The following is a 14,131-nucleotide window of genomic DNA, read 5'->3' on the forward strand; positions in this document are numbered from 1 at the left end:
TAAAAAGTTTGTGACCAACCTGGGTTGTCCAGATTACTTTTTTAACCCACCTAGTATTGCCATTATTCCTTGGAAAGTACTAAAGACCACCTGCATGGAATTCCTGGGGAATATTAGATTATCGCAAGAAATAGGTAAATTGTCTGTTAGGGAGTACCAACTGGTATTATCACAAATAGGGATTCAACCCAATCTTGCAGGTGTGAAGGGGATTTATGATAGGATGTTGTTAACCCGTTTCTGCTTTGGCAGTTTTGATAGATTGTTAGACCTGGCACCATTGGTGTGGGTCTCCCTTCAATTTTTGCTGTTGCCTTATGTATTTTTGCTGGTGTTAGATGCTTTGGGCACTGTGCCACTGCTATCCAGTGCCACAGTGCAAGTGCTCCCTATTGTAAATTGATATATTAATCAGTGAATCCATGTTTGGCTATTTGGTTTACTTGTCAGACCCTAGTCTAGTGCACTGAGTGTGCCCAGGGCATGTAAATCCAAATGCTGCTGGCGGGCCTGCAGCATTGCTTGTGCCACCCACAGAAGCATCCTTGTAAAATGTGTCTAAGGTAGGCCATTGCAGAGCCTGCGTGCAGTCTGGTATTGTCATGCTGACTGGGCGAGTGCACCCACTTTCCAGTCCCCAAACCTTCCCTTTTCTTCATATCAGTCACCCCTATGTTAGGCCCAAGGGCAGTGTGCATAGTAAGTATAAGGTAGGACAAGCTCAGATGTGTGTGGCATGTTCTAATAGTGAATTACAGACATTTTCATTTTTCACTATTGCAAGGCTACCTGTTCTCCATAGGCCAGAATGGGTTGTTAGATTATTACATGTTTATAATCCTAACTGTCTCAGAGAACATGGTAGAAATTCGAGTTTAGTGTGCCTGAACTCAGAATGATAAAATACATCTTTTAGTGAAGTTGGTTTTAACATTCTGTGTTTGCAAATACCACTTTTAGAAAGTAGGTATTTGCTTGTCTAACCTTTCAAGCCTGCCTCTGCTAGGTTGTGTATTCCTTTGTATGGTTTTGTGAGTGACAGGGCTGGGGGATTCCAAGAGACAGGATGAGTCAGCCCAGTGGTGAATAGAGAGATCTGCATCTAGATGGGATAGAGGAGTTGCACCTGAACCTTGAATAGGGCTGTGCCTGCCTTCCACAATGCTGGCTCTACCTCCTGGGGAGCTGCTGATGTCTCTGCCCTGCACACTGAAAGAAGAGAAGGAGTCCTGTAAACAAAGTGCTCCAGGACTGTACTTGCCTTCCACAATGCTGGCTCCACCTCCTGTGGGGCATCTGATGTGCCTGCCCTGCACTGTGAAAGGAAAGGAGAAGTCTGGTAAACAGAGGAGTGCTTCAGAACTGGTTTGGACTGGGCAAAGGCCCCTCTCCCTTCAGAGAACAAAGGATTTTAGGGTGTACATATTGGGACCCTGATCCCATGAAATTAGAAGGCTTTTGGACTACAAGAAGAAACCTTTACTGAGGAGAGGAACCTGAAGAAACTGAGGAAAGACTATTCCCAAGCTGAAGTGCTGCTTGGGGGATTGGCCTGCAGTGGTTGCCTTACTACCAAAGGAAGGAGAAAGAAACTTTGTGTACTTTGCTTTCAACTTGTGAAGGATCTCCAAGGGCTTGGAAAAGAGCTTGCCTTCTGCTGAAGTCTCAGGGACAACTAACTTCAACCCCCAGCTCCCCAGAATTCTTTTGGAAGTGCCTGCTGCTGTTTTGGGCCTTCTGAAGAACTGCGTGTCGCAGGGAGCTGGAAGTGCGACTCAACGAGAAGAAGCGCGTCGTCGTCGCTGGGCCTACCGTAGCAACTCCGAAGGAGGGTGTCGCTGCTGGAACTGTCGCTCTGCACCGGATCGGAGAGAAGTGTGCCGCAACGAAGAGGAAGCGTGCCACTGTCACTGCTGCAGGCGCCGCAACTCCGAAGGATGGTGTGTTGCGCTGTAGCTGTCGCATTGCACTGCATCGAGAGAAGAGTCTCGCAACGAGGTCGGAGCGTGTTGCCGTCGCAGTGTCTGCCGTCGCAACTCCGAAGGAGGGTGTCGCCGATGGAACTGTCGCAATGCACCGCATCGAAGAAGAGCACCTCACATCTCCGAGAAGCGCACCGCCGTCGGAGCTGCTGCAGTCACATCATAGTTGTCGCCGCTGTAGTTGTCGCATCAAGCGGAAGCTTCATGCATCGTGGAAGAAGAGTGTCACCGCTGGAGCTGCTGCCGTCGCATCATCAGGGTGTCGCCGCTGCCATCCACGCATCGAACCGAGAACTTCAAACATCCCCGTAGAAGTGTGCCGCATCTGGAAGATCTTCACATCTTTATTTCTTTGCACCCGAACTTTGCCGCATTTCCCTCACTGCAACATTGCTTGTCGTGGAAGCGCAACGCAACATAAGGTACATTGACGCAAAGTGTTGCATCTAAGAACTGAACTGAACTAAGCTAAATCCACCATCTTAAAGTAACAGTATTGTGTATTTTTGTCGTTAATTGTCTTGTGGTAACTATAAAGTATACTTATTTTTATATAAAACATGTGTAAATTGTAAATTGATACTTGTATAGCACACTACTCACCCACAAAGGTCTCAAGGCGCTTGTACGAATACCGCTGTGGAACCCATCCTGGCTTTCCCTGTGAGGCGTCCACTCCTGGGCACCCCCAAGGTGGAGGCCAGGCATCCTTAGCGTTGTGGGGGCCAGTGTGGAGATTAAGCAAGCTATTGCCCAGAGTTGCAGAGTGGGACTCCATGATTGGAATAGGCACCGAGGCGAGAATTATCAGGTCTGTGGAATTTTGAGCCCAAGACCCGCCGAGGGCTGGGAATTGAACCCTGGTCCCGGGCTAGACATCTGCATCAGGGTCTGCCGCTCTAATCATTGAGCCACACTTCTGGCGTTCTGTGGTGTCCATTTGTAGTGTTGTCACTGGGTTAATGTATGTGGTCACAAATGCTTAACACACTGCCTCTGAGCTAGGCCTGTCTGCTCATGCCAAGCTACAAACGGATCTACCTTAAATAAATAATTTATTAGTATATTATTCAGAAGGAAGTGTTGTATTTGTGAACTTTTGTATAGAGTTAGTGAGATTGAAATTAATAATCACATTAAATTTGATAGTTAGTAATAATATTGGGGAGAGGAGTTGGCTTAACGAGTAGGGCGGTCGACATTGAATCTGAGGAACCAGGTTCGAGTCTCGGCATTGATGCTGAATATCCTGTGATTCTAGGCAAATCACGTAATCTCCCCGTGCCTAACGAAAATGAATGTGTCCTCATGTAACGCAACTGGTGCTATGTAAAGTGCTCTGATACCATTCGGGTCAAGTTCGCACTATATAAAACTCCGTAAAAAAAAAGTTAAACTTGAAAAGTGTATTGTGTTGTAGTACATTGAATTGCGCGTTTGTTTCGTGGATTCGCAAATCCACAAAAAATTTTAAAAGAGTATGTATGTTAAAAAAAGTTACATTCACTCTTGGGTTAGAGGGTGGCTCTAAAGAGAGCCCTTGTTTTCATTATGACTTTGTTAGAGCTACATGTAAGTGCGGATGCACAGCTTAAGGTTGTTGAGAAACACTCTGTTTCCTTCAGCTATAATCTGTAGATATCATCCAACTTACATTGTTGTTATAGATGGAGCCCATCCTATGGTCTCTTAGGTAAGCAGAACAGCTTTATTGAAATTTTTCCTAGCTTTCGCAATCTGTGGACAGAATTCACTTGACCACTACAATTTCTGTCTTTGGAGTATATAAAGACAGTCTGAGGAAAAAGCAACATCAATTGTGCAAAGGTATCCTTCATTAGGATTTCCAGACCTACCCGAGTCAATGTGCCTAGGTAATTGCCACCACAGTGCACAATCATGAGGTTAGGGGGTTGGAGATGCAAAAAGGTTTCAACCAAAGGCATCCATTGGTGCCACTTTAATCCTCTCTGCGCAATCCATTTAGTATCCACATTTTTCAAACCTAGGTCTTTGTCAATACCTCTGTGTTCAGCATACTTTTTGCACCAGAAAACATAGCTGTGCCCTACAATCCATACTGTAAGCATCTTGAAGGGATGTCTGGAAGGAATGAAAAAGATGTCTGTAACTGAGGTAGTCAGTTGGTAGAATAAGAGGTAATTAAAATGGTGGAGAAGATGCTATTTTTGAATAAGTCGATACGTGATTGGCTGTTCATTAATTTTGTGCACTCAAAAATAGGATGCATGTTACTTTCCTGAAGAAGCATGTTTCTTATTGGTTATTAAAAAATGTCTGTAAGCTACAGTAGATAGGATAAGGTAATATTTTGCAAAAGTCAACCATACCTGCTAATTGTCTTTGCAAGCTACTGTGCTGAACTTGAAAATATGGTGAACTTGTGACCTGCTGGTACAGTTGAATGTTGCGGAAACTGTTACTTTGAAAACTGGGATTAGGCAGAGTAGGAGAAGGGTTGAAATTGTACTGTGGATTTAAAATGTGAAATTGTAACTTATATATAAGTGATATGTTACTAAATTAAGTTTTTCTAAGTCAGTAGTATGTGTAGAAGTAGTGTGTTGTTAAAAAATACTAGTATTATTAGAAATAGGTTTTTGAGCTTCTGTAAGGTTTTGCTGCTCCATTGCGACTCTACACTGCGGCACCACAGTGGAGTTGTGACTCCAGAAAATTACAGAACCAGTTGGGCATTTTTACAAGATATTTAGAAAGGGTTAATATGTGTAACCAATAGAAATTTGTTTCACAATTTGAAATAATGAAGGAAGCAATGTGGTTTGTTAATAACATTTATTTGTGTGCTGAAAGAGAGGGAAAGCTTGCCATTACTGATTTTACGTTGTTGAAGTGGTGAATTACATTTATTGTGTGCAAAAGAATATCTTTTATGAGTTTCTGATACTCCATATTCTACAATGCTATTTGAAAGGTGAGTTACACATTTGTAAGGTGTGTTATGTATTATGTAGTAGTGCTTTACTGTTTGTAGAAATATTTTTAGATTTGAAAAGCTTTTTTTTCAAAGTTTTAGAATTATTAGAGAAGTGTGATGTTTGAAATATGTTATGAAATTTACAGATGTGTATTGTAGTTTGTTTTATTGCAGTGAAATGATGATTGAAATAGTTTGTGCATACTAATATGTGTACATAGGTAGATGGATTAGTGACTATGGTAGTTTGTATGAGTCTGTGAAAAGGTGCAGTTGAAGTACGCCGCATAATTATAGGTGTCTCTTTGAAATGGGAAGTGCAGTTTGTCAAGTTTTAAGGTTTGTATTGTGTTCTGACTGAGGTATGTCTCTACTTCAATATGTAATCTCATATGTGTTATGCATCTGAAGACGTTAGATGTATAAAACATAGGTATAGATCTATTTTTTGTTTTCTTTTATATCTGATGCTACTAGCAAAATGAACAGACATATGCATGCATGCTTTCAGGAATAGGCTGAGACTTACAACAGAGACATGCAAAGGGTTGCTACTTTAATTTGGCTAGGCCCGACAGCTTGATTCGTCATAGAATAGTGAAGCTGCAGCACAAATGTGAGGTTTAACACATGTTGGCAGAGGGATTAGTGATTAGAGCAGGGGAGGGTAGCCAGAATTTCCCTGTCAGAAAGGAGGTAAGGCAGGGGTGTGTGCTAGCCCCCTTTCTTTTGATCTTGTATATAAATGACCTGCGTGCAGTTTTAAGTAAGTAAGGCCAGGATACCCCTCGTATTGGTGGTCGCCCGATTGCATTGTTACTATATGCGGATGAGGCTGTCTTAGTTTCCCGTATTCAAATAGTATTGCAAAAAGTTGTTACAAGCTTTGCTACTTTTATGTCTAAGCTGGATCTCCAGGTTAACACCACTAAAACATATGTAATGAAAAGCGGCAGAAATAGTATAAAGTGTTGGGATGTTTATATTACTAATAAAAAGCTGGAATTTACGAACAATTTCACATACTTGGGAATAGTTTTTCTAAAAAGGGGTTATTGGGCAAACGCCATAAGAGCAAGGAAACTATTATTCGCAAAATCTACAGCAGCTTTGGTGAATTTTGCCAGGAAGTTGGGTAAACAACTGGTCATTGAACTGATTAAAATCTATAATGCTAAATGTATATCAACAGCCATTTATGGAGTCGGCATCTGGGGTATTGCAGACGTACAACCCTTACAACTAGTGGAGAACCTATTCATAAGGTATCTTTTAGCGGTTCCCAAAAGTACGGCTACTTATACCTGCCCTGCAGAACTTGGCATGTCATACCTACCAGAAATAATAAAAATTCAACTGGTCTTACTGTGGCATAGGATCTTGTCTAGTCATACCACTGGATTTAATCGTAACGTGGTCAAAGACTGTCTTAACCTGGAAGGGGAGTCACAAATACCATGGCTTACCTATGTTAAAAAGTTTGTGACCAACCTGGGTTGTCCAGATTACTTTTTTAACCCACCTAGTATTGCCATTATTCCTTGGAAAGTACTAAAGACCACCTGCATGGAATTCCTGGGGAATATTAGATTATCGCAAGAAATAGGTGAATTGTCTGTTAGGGAGTACCAACTGGTATTATCACAAATAGGGATTCAACCCAATCTTGCAGGTGTGAAGGGGATTTATGATAGGATGTTGTTAACCCGTTTCTGCTTTGGCAGTTTTGATAGATTGTTAGACCTGGCACCATTGGTGTGGGTCTCCCTTCAATTTTTGCTGTTGCCTCATGTATTTTTGCTGGTGTTAGATGCTTTGGGCACTGTGCCACTGCTATCCAGTGCCACAGTGCAAGTGCTCCCTATTGTAAATTGATATATTAATCAGTGAATCCATGTTTGGCTATTTGGTTTACTTGTCAGACCCTAGTCTAGTGCACTGAGTGTGCCCAGGGCATGTAAATCCAAATGCTGCTGGCGGGCCTGCAGCATTGCTCGTGCCACCCACAGAAGCATCCTTGTAAAATGTGTCTAAGGTAGGCCATTGCAGAGCCTGCGTGCAGTCTGGTATTGTCATGCTGACTGGGCGAGTGCACCCACTTTCCAGTCCCCAAACCTTCCCTTTTCTTCATATCAGTCACCCCTATGTTAGGCCCAAGGGCAGTGTGCATAGTAAGTATAAGGTAGGGCAAGCTCAGATGTGTGTGGCATGTCCTAATAGTGAATTACAGACATTTTCATTTTTCACTATTGCAAGGCTACCTGTTCTCCATAGGCCAGAATGGGCTGTTAGATTATTACATGTTTATAATCCTAACTGTCTCAGAGAACATGGTAGAAATTCGAGTTTAGTGTGCCTGAACTCAGAATGATAAAATACATCTTTTAGTGAAGTTGGTTTTAACATTCTGTGTTTGCAAATACCACTTTTAGAAAGTAGGTATTTGCTTGTCTAACCTTTCAAGCCTGCCTCTGCTAGGTTGTGTATTCCTTTGTATGGTTTTGTGAGTGACAGGGCTGGGGGATTCCAAGAGACAGGATGAGTCAGCCCAGTGGTGAATAGAGAGATCTGCATCTAGATGGGATAGAGGAGTTGCACCTGAACCTTGAATAGGGCTGTGCCTGCCTTCCACAATGCTGGCTCTACCTCCTGGGGAGCTGCTGATGTCTCTGCCGTGCACACTGAAAGAAGAGAAGGAGTCCTGTAAACAAAGTGCTCCAGGACTGTACTTGCCTTCCACAATGCTGGCTCCACCTCCTGTGGGGCATCTGATGTGCCTGCCCTGCACTGTGAAAGGAAAGGAGAAGTCTGGTAAACAGAGGAGTGCTTCAGAACTGGTTTGGACTGGGCAAAGGCCCCTCTCCCTTCAGAGAACAAAGGATTTTAGGGTGTACATATTGGGACCCTGATCCCATGAAATTAGAAGGCTTTTGGACTACAAGAAGAAACCTTTACTGAGGAGAGGAACCTGAAGAAACTGAGGAAAGACTATTCCCAAGCTGAAGTGCTGCTTGGGGGATTGGCCTGCAGTGGTTGCCTTACTACCAAAGGAAGGAGAAAGGAACTTTGTGTACTTTGCTTTCAACTTGTGAAGGATCTCCAAGGGCTTGGAAAAGAGCTTGCCTTCTGCTGAAGTCTCAGGGACAACTAACTTCAACCCCCAGCTCCCCAGAATTCTTTTGGAAGTGCCTGCTGCTGTTTTGGGCCTTCTGAAGAACTGCGTTACGCAGGGAGCTGGAAGCGCGACTCAACGAGAAGAAGCGCGTCGTCGTCGCTGGGCCTACCGTAGCAACTCCGAAGGAGGGTGTCGCTGCTGGAACTGTCGCTCTGCACCGGATCGGAGAGAAGTGTGCCGCAACGAAGAGGAAGCGTGCCACTGTCACTGCTGCAGGCACCGCAACTCCGAAGGATGGTGTGTTGCGCTGTAGCTGTCGCATTGCACTGCATCGAGAGAAGAGTCTCGCAATGAGGCCGGAGCGTGTTGCCGTCGCTGTGTCTGCCGTCGCAACTCCGAAGGAGGGTGTCGCCGATGGAACTGTCGCACTGCACCGCATCGAAGAAGAGCACCTCACATCTCCGAGAAGCGCACCGCCGTCGGAGCTGCTGCAGTCACATCATAGTTGTCGCCGCTGTAGTTGTCGCATCAAGCGGAAGCTTCATGCATCGTGGAAGAAGAGTGTCACCGCTGGAGCTGCTGCCGTCGCATCATCAGGGTGTCGCCGCTGCCATCCACGCATCGAACCGAGAACTTCAAACATCCCCGTAGAAGTGTGCCGCATCTGGAAGATCTTCACATCTTTATTTCTTTGCACCCGAACTTTGCCGCATTTCCCTCACTGCAACATTGCTTGTCGTGGAAGCGCAACGCAACATAAGGTACATTGACGCAAAGTGTTGCATCTAAGAACTGAACTGAACTAAGCTAAATCCACCATCTCAAAGTAACAGTATTGTGTATTTTTGTCGTTAATGGTCTTGTGGTAACTATAAAGTATACTTATTTTTATATAAAACCTGTGTAAATTGTAAATTGATACTTGTATAGCACACTACTCACCCACAAGGGTCTCAAGGCGCTTGTACGAATACCGCTGTGGAACCCATCCTGGCTTTCCCTGTGAGGCGTCCACTCCTGGGCACCCCCAAGTTGGAGGCCAGGCATCCTTAGCGTTGTGGGGGCCAGTGTGGAGATTAAGCAAGCTATTGCCCAGAGTTGCAGAGTGGGACTCCATGATTGGAATAGGCACCGAGGCGAGAATTATCAGGTCTGTGGAATTTTGAGCCCAAGACCCGCCGAGGGATGGGAATTGAACCCTGGTCCCGGGCTAGACATCTGCATCAGGGTCTGCCGCTCTAATCATTGAGCCACACTTCTGGCGTTCTGTGGTGTCCATTTGTAGTGTTGTCACTGGGTTACTGTATGTGGTCGCAAATGCTTAACACACTGCCACTGAGATAGTCCTGTCTGCTCATGCCAAGCTACAAACGGATCTACCTTAAATAAATAATTTAATAGTATATTATTCAGAAGGAAGTGTTGTATTTGTGAACTTTTGTATAGAGTTAGTGAGATTGAAATTAATAATCACATTAAATTTGATAGTTAGTAATAATATTGGGGAGAGGAGTTGGCTTAACGAGTAGGGCGGTCGACATTGAATCTGAGGAACCAGGTTCGAGTCTCGGCATTGATGCTGAATATCCTGTGATTCTAGGCAAATCACGTAATCTCCCCGTGCCTAACGAAAATGAATGTGTCCTCATGTAACGCAACTGGTGCTATGTAAAGTGCTCTGATACCATTCGGGTCAAGTTCGCACTATATAAAACTCCGTAAAAAAAAAGTTAAACTTGAAAAGTGTATTGTGTTGTAGTACATTGAATTGCGCGTTTGTTTCGTGGATTCGCAAATCCACAACATTTTTTAAAAGACTATGTATGTTAAAAAAAGTTACATTCACTCTTGGGTTAGAGGGTGGCTCTAAAGAGAGCCCTTGTTTTCATTATGACTTTGTTAGAGCTACATGTAAGTGCGGATGCACAGCTTAAGGTTGTTGAGAAACACTCTGTTTCCTTCAGCTATAATCTGTAGATATCATCCAACTTACATTGTTGTTATAGATGGAGCCCATCCTATGGTCTCTTAGGTAAGCAGAACAGCTTTATTGAAATTTTTCCTAGCTTTCGCAATCTGTGGACAGAATTCACTTGACCACTACAATTTCTGTCTTTGGAGTATATAAAGACAGTCTGAGGAAAAAGCAACATCAATTGTGCAAAGGTATCCTTCATTAGGATTTCCAGACCTACCCCAGTCAATGTGCCTTGGTAATTGCCACCACAGTGCACAATCATAAGGTTAGGGGGTTGGAGATGCAAAAAGGTTTCAACCAAAGGCATCCATTGGTGCCACTTTAATCCTCTCTGCGCAATCCATTTAATATCCACATTTTTCAAACCTAGGTCTTTGTCAATACCACTGTGTTCAGCATACTTTTTGCACCAGAAAACATAGCTGTGCCCTACAATCCATACTGTAAGCATCTTGAAGGGATGTCTGGAAGGAATGAAAAAGATGTCTGTAACTGAGGTAGTCAGTTGGTAGAATAAGAGGTAATTAAAATGGTGGAGAAGATGCTATTTTTGAATAAGTCGATACGTGATTGGCTGTTCATTAATTTTGTGCACTCAAAAATAGGATGCATGTTACTTTCCTGAAGAAGCATGTTTCTTATTGGTTATTAAAAAATGTCTGTAAGCTACAGTAGATAGGATAAGGTAATATTTTGCAAAAGTCAACCATACCTGCTAATTGTCTTTGCAAGCTACTGTGCTGAACTTGAAAATATGGTGAACTTGTGACCTGCTGGTACAGTTGAATGTTGCGGAAACTGTTACTTTGAAAACTGGGATTAGGCAGAGTAGGAGAAGGGTTGAAATTGTACTGTGGATTTAAAATGTGAAATTGTAACTTATATATAAGTGATATGTTACTAAATTAAGTTTTTCTAAGTCAGTAGTATGTGTATAAGTAGTGTGTTGTTAAAAAAATACTAGTATTATTAGAAATAGGTTTTTGAGCTTCTGTAAGGTTTTGCTGCTCCATCGCGACTCTACACTGCGGCACCACAGTGGAGTTGTGACTCCAGAAAATTACAGAACCAGTTGGGCATTTTTACAAGATAGTTAGAAAGGGTTAATATGTGTAACCAATAGAAATTTGTTTCACAATTTGAAATAATGAAGGAAGCAATGTGGTTTGTTAATAACATTTATTTGTGTGCTGAAAGAGAGGGAAAGCTTGCCATTACTGATTTTACGTTGTTGAAGTGGTGAATTACATTTATTGTGTGCAAAAGAATATCTTTTATGAGTTTCTGATACTCCATATTCTACAATGCTATTTGAAAGGTGAGTTACACATGTGTAAGGTGTGTTATGTATTATGTAGTAGTGCTTTACTGTTTGTAGAAATATTTTTAGATTTGAAAAGCTTTTTTTTCAAAGTTTTAGAATTATTAGAGAAGTGTGATGTTTGAAATATGTTACGAAATTTACAGATGTGTATTGTAGTTTGTTTTATTGCAGTGAAATGATGATTGAAATAGTTTGTGCATACTAATATGTGTACATAGGTAGATGGATTAGTGACTATGGTAGTTTGTATGAGTCTGTGAAAAGGTGCAGTTGAAGTACGCCGCATAATTATAGGTGTCTCTTTGAAATGGGAAGTGCAGTTTGTCAAGTTTTAAGGTTTGTATTGTGTTCTGACTGAGGTATGTCTCTACTTCAATATGTAATCTCATATGTGTTATGCATCTGAAGACGTTAGATGTATAAAACATAGGTATAGATCTATTTTTTGTTTTCTTTTATATCTGATGCTACTAGCAAAATGAACAGACATATGCATGCATGCTTTCAGGAATAGGCTGAGACTTACAACAGAGACATGCAAAGGGTTGCTACTTTAATTTGGCTAGGCCCGACAGCTTGATTCGTCATAGAATAGTGAAGCTGCAGCACAAATGTGAGGTTTAACACATGTTGGCAGAGGGATTAGTGATTAGAGCAGGGGAGGGTAGCCAGAATTTCCCTGTCAGAAAGGAGGTAAGGCAGTGGTGTGTGCTAGCCCCCTTTCTTTTGATCTTGTATATAAATGACCTGGGTGCAGTTTTAAGTAAGTAAGGCCAGGATACCCCTCGTATTGGTGGTCGCCCAATTGCAGTGTTACTATATGCGGATGAGGCTGTCTTAGTTTCCCGTATTCAAATAGTATTGCAAAAAGTTGTTACAAGCTTTGCTACTTTTATGTCTAAGCTGGATCTCCAGGTTAACACCACTAAAACATATGTAATGAAAAGCGGCAGAAATAGTATAAAGTCTGTTGAGATGTTTATATTACTAATAAAAAGCTGGAATTTACGAACAATTTCACATACGTGGGAATAGTTTTTGTAAAAAGGGGTTATTGGGCAAACGCCATAAGAGCAAGGAAACTATTATTCGCAAAATCTACAGCAGCTTTGGTGAATTTTGCCAGGAAGTTGGGTAAACAACTGGTCATTGACCTGATTAAAATCTATAATGCTAAATGTATATCAACAGCCATTTATGGAGTCGGCATCTGGGGTATTGCAGACGTACAACCCTTACAACTAGTGGAGAACCTATTCATAAGGTATCTTTTAGCGGTTCCCAAAAGTACGGCTACTTATACCTGCCCTGCAGAACTTGGCATGTCATACCTACCAGAAATAATAAAAATTCAACTGGTCTTACTGTGGCATAGGATCTTGTCTAGTCATACCACTGGATTTAATCGTAACGTGGTCAAAGACTGTCTTAACCTGGAAGGGGAGTCACAAATACCATGGCTTACCTATGTTAAAAAGTTTGTGACCAACCTGGGTTGTCCAGATTACTTTTTTAACCCACCTAGTATTGCCCTTATTCCTTGGAAAGTACTAAAGACCACCTGCATGGAATTCCTGGGGAATATTAGATTATCGCAAGAAATAGGTGAATTGTCTGTTAGGGAGTACCAACTGGTATTATCACAAATAGGGATTCAACCCAATCTTGCAGGTGTGAAGGGGATTTATGATAGGATGTTGTTAACCCGTTTCTGCTTTGGCAGTTTTGATAGATTGTTAGACCTGGCACCATTGGTGTGGGTCTCCCTTCAATTTTTGCTGTTGCCTCATGTATTTTTGCTGGTGTTAGATGCTTTGGGCACTGTGCCACTGCTATCCAGTGCCACAGTGCAAGTGCTCCCTATTGTAAATTGATATATTAATCAGTGAATCCATGTTTGGCTATTTGGTTTACTTGTCAGACCCTAGTCTAGTGCACTGAGTGTGCCCAGGGCATGTAAATCCAAATGCTGCTGGCGGGCCTGCAGCATTGCTTGTGCCACCCACAGAAGCATCCTTGTAAAATGTGTCTACGGTAGGCCATTGCAGAGCCTGCGTGCAGTCTGTTATTGTCATGCTGACTGGGCGAGTGCACCCACTTGCCAGTCCCCAAACCTTCCCTGTTCTTCATATCAGTCACCCCTATGGTAGGCCCAAGGGCAGTGTGCATAGTAAGTATAAGGTAGGACAAGCTCAGATGTGTGTGGCATGTCCTAATAGTGAATTACAGACATTTTCATTTTTCACTATTGCAAGGCTACCTGTTCTCCATAGGCCAGAATGGGCTGTTAGATTATTACATGTTTATAATCCTAACTGTCTCAGAGAACATGGTAGAAATTCGAGTTTAGTGTGCCTGAACTCAGAATGATAAAATACATCTTTTAGTGAAGTTGGTTTTAACATTCTGTGTTTGCAAATACCACTTTTAGAAAGTAGGTATTTGCTTGTCTAACCTTTCAAGCCTGCCTCTGCTAGGTTGTGTATTCCTTTGTATGGTTTTGTGAGTGACAGGGCTGGGGGATTCCAAGAGACAGGATGAGTCAGCCCAGTGGTGAATAGAGAGATCTGCATCTAGATGGGATAGAGGAGTTGCACCTGAACCTTGAATAGGGCTCTGCCTGCCTTCCACAATGCTGGCTCTACCTCCTGGGGAGCTGCTGATGTCTCTGCCCTGCACACTGAAAGAAGAGAAGGAGTCCTGTAAACAAAGTGCTCCAGGACTGTACTTGCCTTCCACAATGCTGGCTCCACCTCCTGTGGGGCATCTGATG

This window comes from Lissotriton vulgaris, chromosome 4_1, assembly GCF_964263255.1.
Source record: "Lissotriton vulgaris chromosome 4_1, aLisVul1.2, whole genome shotgun sequence".
NCBI lineage: Eukaryota > Metazoa > Chordata > Amphibia > Caudata > Salamandridae > Lissotriton > Lissotriton vulgaris.